Raw genomic sequence first — 8,922 nt, forward strand, 5'->3', positions numbered from 1 at the left:
CTTGTCTTAAAAAAAAAAAAAAAAAAAGCCGGGGGGGGTGGCTCAAGCCTGTAATCCCAGCACTTTGGGAGGCCGAGGCGGGCGGATCACGGGGGCAGGGGATCGAGACCATCCTGGCTAACACGGTGAAACCCCGTCTCTACTAAAAAAATACAAAAAACTAGCCGGGCGAGGTGGCGGGCGCCTGTAGTCCCAGCTACTCGGGAGGCTGAGGCAGGAGAATGGCGTGAACCCGGGAGGCGGAGCTTGCAGTGAGCTGAGAGCCGGCCACACCACTCCAGCCTGGGCGGCAGAGCAAGACTCCGTCTCAAAAAAAAAAAAAAAAAAAAAACTAAATTAGTTATTGCTGATAAGAGTGTGTGCTCTGTCTCATGGACCAGCTTTGCAATTTCCTTCCAAATATTCATCTACTTGCAAAATAAATGCCATCCCTTCCCACGCCAACCATATTGATGATGTAGTGACAGGAAGGAGAGTAGGGGGCTCTGGAGCTTAAACAAACCATCACATGGTAAGGATTGAGAATTGAGCTTTTGTTAAAATATGTTGTAGATCTACATTATTATAAACTGATTTTTCTGTTTGACCTTAAGTATTTTCAGCACTTTTACTGTGATAGGTTAACTGTCAGCCATAAACATTTCTAAAGAAATAGGAAAATTTTCTTCCTATATTATTCAAAATACAAGCTTCTGGTTTATAGCAACTAATACTATTTTTTTCCCCTCAACCTGCCATTTCCAACTGCTTCCTTTTCTTATTGAGTGAATCCTGGTCTTTGCTTGAAAAAGTTAGATTTATATCCTCTATTCTTTATTTTTGTATTTACATTTTATATCTATTTTCTTAAGTCCTACAGCCTCATAAAATCATTTTGAATAGCAGAGCTGCAGAGCTGATGGGGAGGTCAGCTATGTTAATTCCACAGTGCCCCAGTCTTCGGTGTGAGGTTGCCTAGCAACCCATCTCTCAGGCCTCCTTTGTGGATGAGAGAAGAGAAAGCGATTCTTCTATACACTCTCAAGCCGAGATGATTTTTATAAAGTGAAAAACCTTTCGCAAAGGGTCTAACACAACCCCTGCTTCTCCTCCTCTGCCCACTTTGTACACTTCACATATGATGAGAGAAATATTACATCCTTTTATGCTTTAGATCTGATACAGATATAAAGGGAGCTAGACACTGTATGGTCAAACAGTGGAAGTGACCTGTATCTTCATGTTAAATTGAGACACATTAATTAAACCACTCGTCTTCCCTTTTCCCTTCTATGAAAGCATAGTTACCCCTCAAGTTCTAAAAGCCAGTTACATTAAATGAAACCGCAACTGCCTGCTGAGCATCAGTTACCATAGCGACGAGAGCCAGGAGTGGTGTTTTTCTCCTTAGGCACAGGATGACTGAAATGTGTTCAACCAGGGGATTCAAGCAGCCTGCTGACTAGAAATCAGGCATCTGGGAAGAGCCTGCTCAGTTGCTTTTTCTCCACACTCATTTGAAAAAATAACTAACCCCTCTGCTATTCCCTTAAAGCTGTTACCTTTTTAGAACCAAACTTCAGTGGGTGGTAGAAGTGCGCTACCTCAGGCATATAGGAGAAGGGGGAGCAATGGTGCATGCCAGTGAAACCCACACGAACAGCTGAGAGAGCTGGCGAACAGTGCAGAGAAGATGCACTGCCCTTTCAGATGTCTCTGAGAATACAGAGTACCACATGTATTTTCCAGATTGTGAAAATACTTAGGTACATTTTTTGAAACATTTATAATCCTATCACATTATTTTCCAGGCAGATGATGTTATTCAGAAGAATATTGTGGTTCCAATGGATAATGCTTTATGGAGGGTTGTTGTAAGTTAAAACAAGTATAAGGAAAAATGCTTTGTTCTATTCTCATTTGCCTCTAATTATGGCTGAGAATAGAGAGGAGGTTGACCTTCTCTGCCACTTAACAGTGTGACTTGGGGCAAGTTCCATAAGCTGTCTAGGTCTCACTTTTCTAATTTTCACAAAGAAACTAAAAAGAGTATTGTTGCCAGTGTGAAGTAAGAAAATATACATAAAAGTACCTGACTGAAACACTGATGACTGTTATAATCAATTTTGCTTAACTGACCACTCAGTACTGATTGAACACCTGGATACATGCCCATGCTTGATGTGAGAAGAGTACTGAGGTCCCAGCCAAAAAGAGGGCAGCCAAGTTTGGGGACTGCAACTGCAGGTTGTCTACCTTTCTGATGCTTCAGAAAGGTTTGGTATGTCATCCTTACCAATGTTCTATCTTTAGTGACAGTGACATGATACTCCTTGTGGGCCTACCTCCGTGGCCAGTTCTCAGGGAAAACTCTTACCGCTGTTTCATAACTAAATTTTGCTTTTCTACCTGAACTGTCATTACCAGCACCCTCAGTCATCACAATCATTAGACTGGACGTCTGTCTCCATGAAGAATATGTGAATACCTCCGAATATACTTCCTGAAGGAGCTGCCAAACTGTTTCCAGCAATGGCAAAACATAGAACGTAAGTGAATTCCCAAAGTGCCTTCCCTGGGCATTCTTTTGTAGCAACAGTACACCTTGTGGTGACTTTCTAACAAAGCAATTACATAATTCCTGGAAAGCATATACTTTTAAAATGTTAGATGATTGAATTGAAACCTTTCATTTTAGAGATTAAAAGGGAGCTCAGCACATTGATTAAATTGTCCAATTCATTTTTATATATGCATTTATATATATATGTATACACCCCAAAATAATACCATATAAATATATACATTTACCTACACACACATTCATGTATAAATACACACATATGTAAATAGAAGGAATCAGTTATACAAATACATAATTTTTTTTTCAAGTTGTCTAAAAGTATACTCCAAGTTCCCCCAAACTAGAGACCATTATTATCATTGATTGCTCTATAATTTGCAAGTCGCAGAAACCAACTTCGGATGGCCTGAGTTATATGTAAGTCTTCAAGCTGGTACTGGAGCTGAAAGGTGGGAAGCAACTGGAACCAGGGACTGGAATGTGGGCAGGACTCTATGCCTTTCCTCTGATACTTTCTGCATGTTGGTGTTCACTCACCTATCCATCCGTTTAGGAATCCAAGCCATTTGACGGATACTCACTGAAGACCTATTCTATGCCAAGCACTGTGCCAGGCAGAGGGAAAGCCCTCATATCGGACAGAGCTGGTCTTCTCCAGTAGATCTTGTGAGACTTATTGGCTCTCATTCTCTCTTGCCACTGCCATGTAAGTAGTAGCTTTTGCCTTCCACTATGATTATGGGGCCTCCCCAACCATGTGGAACTATGAGTTTATTAAACCTCTTGAATTAGTCTATTTTCATGCTAATGGTAAAAGACATATACCTGAGACTGGATAATTTACAGAAAAAAGAAGTTTAATGGGACTTACAGTTCCACATGCCTGGGAAGGCCTCACAATCATGGTGGAAGCCAAGGAGAAGCAAGTCAACTCTTACGTGGATGGCAGTAGGCAAAAAGAGAGAGCTTGTGCAGGAAATTCCTCCTTATAATATTGTCAGATATTATGAGACTTATTTGCTATCACAAGAACAGCACAGATATTATGAGGCTTATTCTCTATCACAAGAACAGCACCTGCCCCTATGATTCAGTTACCTCCCACTGAGTTCCTCCTACAACATGTGGGAATTCAAGATGAGATTTGGGTGGGGACACAGCCAAACCATATCACCTGTTTTTCTTCCCAGTCTCAGGTATGTCTTTATCAGCAGCAGGAATACAGCCTAATATAGTACATTGGAACCAATAGAGTGGGGCACTGCTGAAAAGATACATAAAAACATGGAAACAACTTTGGAACTGAGTAACAGGCAGAGGTTGGAACAGTTTGGATGGCTCAAAAGAAGCCAGAACAATGTGGGAAAGTTTGAAACTCCCTAGAGACTTGTTGAATAGCTTTGCCTAAAATGCTGATAGCAATATGGACAATAAAGTCCAGGCTAAGGTGGTCTCAAATGGAGATGAGGAACTTGTTGAGAACTGGAGCAAAGGTGACTCTTGTTATATTTTAGCAAAGTGGCTGGCAACAATTTGCCCCTGCCCTAGAGATTTGTGGAACTTTGAACTTGAGAGAGATGATTTAGGGTATCTGGTGGAAGAAATTTCTAAGCAGCAAAGCATTTAAGAGGTGACTTGGGTGTGTTAAAGGCATTCAGTTTTATAAAGAAAGTAGATCATAAAAGTTCAGAAATTTGGAGCCTGACAATGTGATAGAAAAGAAAATCCCATTTTCTGAGGAGAAATTTAAGCTGGCTGCAGAAGTTTGCATAAGTAACGAGGAGCTGAATATGAATCATTGCCAAGACAATGGGGAAAATGTCTCCAGTGCATGTCAGAAGTCTTCAAGGTAGCCCTTCCCATCGCAGGGCTGGAGGCCTAGGAGGGAAAAATGGTTTCACTGGCTGGGCCCAGTGTCCCTCTGCTGTGTAGAGTCTAAGGACTTAGTGCTCTGTATCCCAGCTGCTCTAGCCATGACTGGAAGGGGCCAAGGTAGAGCTCAGTCTCTTGCTTCAGAGGGTGCAAGCCCCAAGCCTTGGCAGCTTTCATGTGATGTTGAGCCTGTGAGTGCACAGAGTCAAGAACTGGGATTTGGGAACCTCCACCATGAAAATTGAGGATGTATGAAAATGCCTGGATGTCTAGGAACAAGCTTTGCTTCAGGGGCAGACCTCATGGAGAACCTCTGCTAGGGTAGTGTGGAAGGCAAATATGGGATGGAAGCCCCTACACAGAGTCTCCATTAGGGTGCTGTCTAGTGGAGCTGTGAGAAAAGGGTCTCCATCCTCCAGACCCTAGAATGGAAGATCCACTGAGAGCTTGCACCATGCACCTGGAAAACTCACAGACACTCATCACCAGCCCATGAAAGCAGCCAGAAAAGAGGCTGTACCCTGCAAAGCCACACTGGCAGAGCTGCCCAAGACCATGGGAACCCACTTCTTGCATCAGCATAACCGGGATGTGAGATAAGGAGTCAAAGCAGACCATTTTGGAGCTTTACGATTTAACTGCCCTGCTGGATTTTGGACTTGCATGGGGCATGTAGCCCCTTCGTTTTGCCCAATTTCTCCTGTTTGGAATGGCTGTATTTACCCAATGCCTGTACCTCCATTGTATCTAGGAAGTAACTAACTTGCTCTTGATTTTATAGACTCATAGGCAGAAGGAACTTGCTTTGTCTCAGATGAGACTTTGGACTATAGACATTTAAAAGAGTTAGTGCTGAAATGAGTTAAGACTTTGGGAGACTGTTGGGAAGGCATGATTGTTTTTGACATGTAAGGACATGAGATTTGGGAGGGGCAAGGGAGAGACTGGTATGATTTGGCTGTGTCTCCACTCAAATATCATCTTGAATTCCCACGTGTTGTGGAAGGGACCTCATGGGAGGTAATTGAATCATGGGGGCAGGTGTTTCCCATGCTGTTCTCGTGATAGTGAATACATCTCACAAGATCTGATGGTTTTATAAGGGGGAGTTTCTCTGTGCAAGCTCTGTTTGCCTGCTGCCATCCATGTAAGACATCACTTGCTCCTCCTTGGCTTCCACCATGATTGTGAGGCCTCCCCAGCCATGTGGAACTGTGAGTCCATTAAACCTCTTTTTCTTTATAAATTACCCAATCTTGGGTATCTTTATTAGCAGCGTGGAAATGGACTAATACACTAGTTCTCACAGACGTTTCACTACTCCCATGTTGTAAGTTTGGCCACATGCAGAGAATGATGTGTAGTTTCTTAGTCCCTAACCCCACCACCACTCTGGCAAGGAGGGAGGCCAGCAGGTGACACAGGTTACCCAGGCCCACATCTATGGATCAGAAGGTTGCTGGGCAGACAGCCTGGAGGCTCCACTGCAGTGTGTTATCTGATCCTTTTGCACTTTTCCCTCCACAGTATTTAGTCCATTTTTTTAAATTCACTCAAGTGCTAGCTTAAACACCTACATTTAAAAACCCACAACTTTCAGTTAAACAATGTGGAAAATTACTGAACTTTCATTGATAAAGAAATTTGCAACATGGTAAGTTATTTCTTCAAAATCATAATTCTCCCATCTGTTTTATTTCTCCAAATGTCCAAGAAACTCAAACCAGGACAGTACCAAGAGCTGCACCACCATAGTGGTACCACCACTAGGTACTACCACAACTAAACTAGGAGTTTAGTTGGATCTATGCTGCTGAGAGTATCAGTGAGTTGCCCAGGCTTGCACTTTTCCAAAACACAGAAGCAGCAGCCATAAAGAGCTGGGCTCATCAAAATTGAGTATAAGCAATTCTCAAAGACCATGTTGATATATAACAAGACCTTTGACCTTTATATTCCTTCTTTATGTTCTAGGTGGCCCTTATATTGACATGTTTTTAAATTATTCTCTAAAAGGAGCCATTAACCATTGTCCAAGCTCATGTAAAAGAAGAAGAGATGCTGGGAAGGTATCAAATCAGTTTGGGTCCAGTTAGCCCCAAGGATTCTTTGTTAGGCCACGCTACTAAGTCTTTCAGATTTTAATCCCATTTTTGGGGGGCTCACATATATCCTGGGGCATTGTGAGGTAAGAATAAGTCAGTCAGGAACCAAACAAAATTCAAAGAAATGGATAGGCATCACGATATGATTTGGCTCTGTGTCCCCACCCAAATCTCATCTCAAATTGTAATCCCTACATATCGAGAGAGGGACCTGTTGGGAGGTGATTGAATCATGGGGGTGGTTTCCGCCAGGCTGTTCTTGTGATAGTGAGGGAGTTCTCACAATATCTGGTTGTTTGACAAGTGTCTGGCATTTCCCCTGCTTGCTTGCTCTCTCTCCTGCTGCCTTGTGAAGGAGGTAGCTTGCTTCTCCTTTGCCTTCCACCATGATTGTACATTTTGAAAGCCCCTGGCCATGCAGAACTTTCAGTGAATTAAGCTTCTTTTCTCTTTAAATTACCCAGTCTTGGGTATCTTTATAGCAACATTATAACAGACTAGTATTAATACATAACGCTTCTTTAGGGAAGTCAGCAAACAAGATGCTAACTGATGGAGTGAAATCCCCAGGAGATGCAGAAGGCAAGTGCAGCTAACTGAGGCCTCAGAGGCAGGAGATGCCCATCGGGATGAGAGCTATGGCTTTCTCCAGTGATGACTCTGCTTCTATGAGGTCACTAGCAGTAGAACCATATATTGCTGGCATACACTTGGGGTAAAAATATCATTGGCAAAGTTGCTTAAGATCCAATCCACTTAACTATGACTACCTCCCCCTTCCCCATTTCCTACATCTTCCTGTTCATAAACACATAGTACTTTCCTCTCCCTTTTTCTAGTTCATCCCCCTGGGAGAACCACTTTCTTACTTAGAGTGAAACCCTACTCTCTTGTTTATGTTCAGCATATTTTGTTGATGCTCCAAATTCTCTTGTTCTGGCTTCTTGCCAAGGCATTTTGTCCTCTTCCTTACAACTAATGTAAAAAGAAGAAAAATCCTTGAACTTCAACCTTTTTTATAATAAACCTTAGTGATCCATTAGACCCAAATGTCTAATCAACAAAAAGAATTTGCAAACATTAACTGTTGCTCAAATACAAGAAGAACTTAAACTCCAGACTCTTCTAGCACAGCACGGAAGGAGAAACAACAATACAGCTGGTTCCATATTAAAATAATAGGAAAGTTTATCTCCTTCCATAATTCAAAAAATACTACTGAAGAATCAGAAAAGTAAAAGTTGTGCTTGTATAAAGAGTTCCTGGATTGTGCTGGCCTCTTATATCAATCATTTCTCTCCTGCTTTCCTGTAGATGGCCCCGCCTCTCCTGGACTTCCATCTGTCATCAGGAGAACATGACCATCTGGAGTCAGTACAGATCATCAATCCTTCCACATACACAAGTTCATTTAATATTTTTTTTTTATATTTTTTTTTTTTTTTTTTTTTTTTTTGAGATGGAGTCTCGCTCTGTCTCCCAGGAGTGCAGTGGCTGGATCTCAGCTCACTGCAAGCTCCGCCTCCCAGGTTTACTCCATTCTCCTGCCTCAGCCTCCCGAGTAGCTGGGACTACAGGCGCCCGCCACCACACCTGGCTAGTTTTTTGTATTTTTTTTAGTAGAGACGGGGTTTCACTGTGTTAGCCAGGATGGTCTGGATCTCCTGACCTCGTGATCCGCCCGCCTCAGCCTCCCAAAGTGCTGGGATTACAGGCTTGAGCCACCGCGCCCAGCCCATTTTAAATTTTTAAAAATATAATACAACTGAGAAGTCTTTATTAAATTGCTCTGGTGGTCCTGTTTTCTGTTAGGGATCCATTACATCTCAGAGCCACATGGATGATGCCATAACGCCAGGGTTGAAACACTGCTTTAGGGGTCTGTTACTTTCCTATTGCTGCTATTAAAAATTACCACAAACTGTGTGGCTTCAAACATCACAAATTTATTTTCTTACACTTCTGAAGGTCACATGTCCAAAATGGGTCTTAGAACTAAGACCAAGGGGCAACAGAGCTCCCTTCCTTCTGCAAGCTCTAGGGAAGGCTCTGTTCCTTGACTTTTCCGGCTTCTAAGGCCTGCTGCATTCTTTGTCTCATGATCACATCACTGTGACCTCTACTTCTGTCATCATGTTTCCTTCTCTGACTTTCCTGCCTCCCTCTCTCCCTAATAAGGACCTTTGTGATTATATTTGGGCCTATTTGGATAATGCAGCATATGCTCAAGATCCCTAACTTAATCACATCTACAAAGTTCCTTTTGCCATGTAAGTTAACACATTCACAGGTTTTAGGGATTAGGATGTGGACATCTTCAGTGGGGTTTGGGGGCATTATTCTGCTGACCACAGGGTCTGATATAATCAGAGGCCCACTTCT

General features: G+C 42.4%; 1 long non-coding RNA gene across 1 annotated transcript; it reads left to right on the forward strand.

Moving 5' to 3' along the window:
* Window positions 1-2,156: 2,156 nt before the first annotated feature.
* Window positions 2,157-7,946, forward strand: LOC108540248 (uncharacterized). The gene is made up of 3 exons (XR_001888613.1): window positions 2,157-2,528; window positions 3,117-3,269; window positions 7,855-7,946. It is a non-coding gene; the product is annotated as an uncharacterized LOC108540248 (long non-coding RNA).
* The last annotated feature ends 976 nt before the right edge of the window (window positions 7,947-8,922 follow it).

The sequence above is a fragment of the Rhinopithecus bieti genome, unplaced genomic scaffold (genome assembly GCF_001698545.2).
Source record: "Rhinopithecus bieti isolate Rb0 unplaced genomic scaffold, ASM169854v2 scaffold_18745, whole genome shotgun sequence".
Classification (NCBI taxonomy): Eukaryota; Metazoa; Chordata; class Mammalia; order Primates; family Cercopithecidae; genus Rhinopithecus; species Rhinopithecus bieti.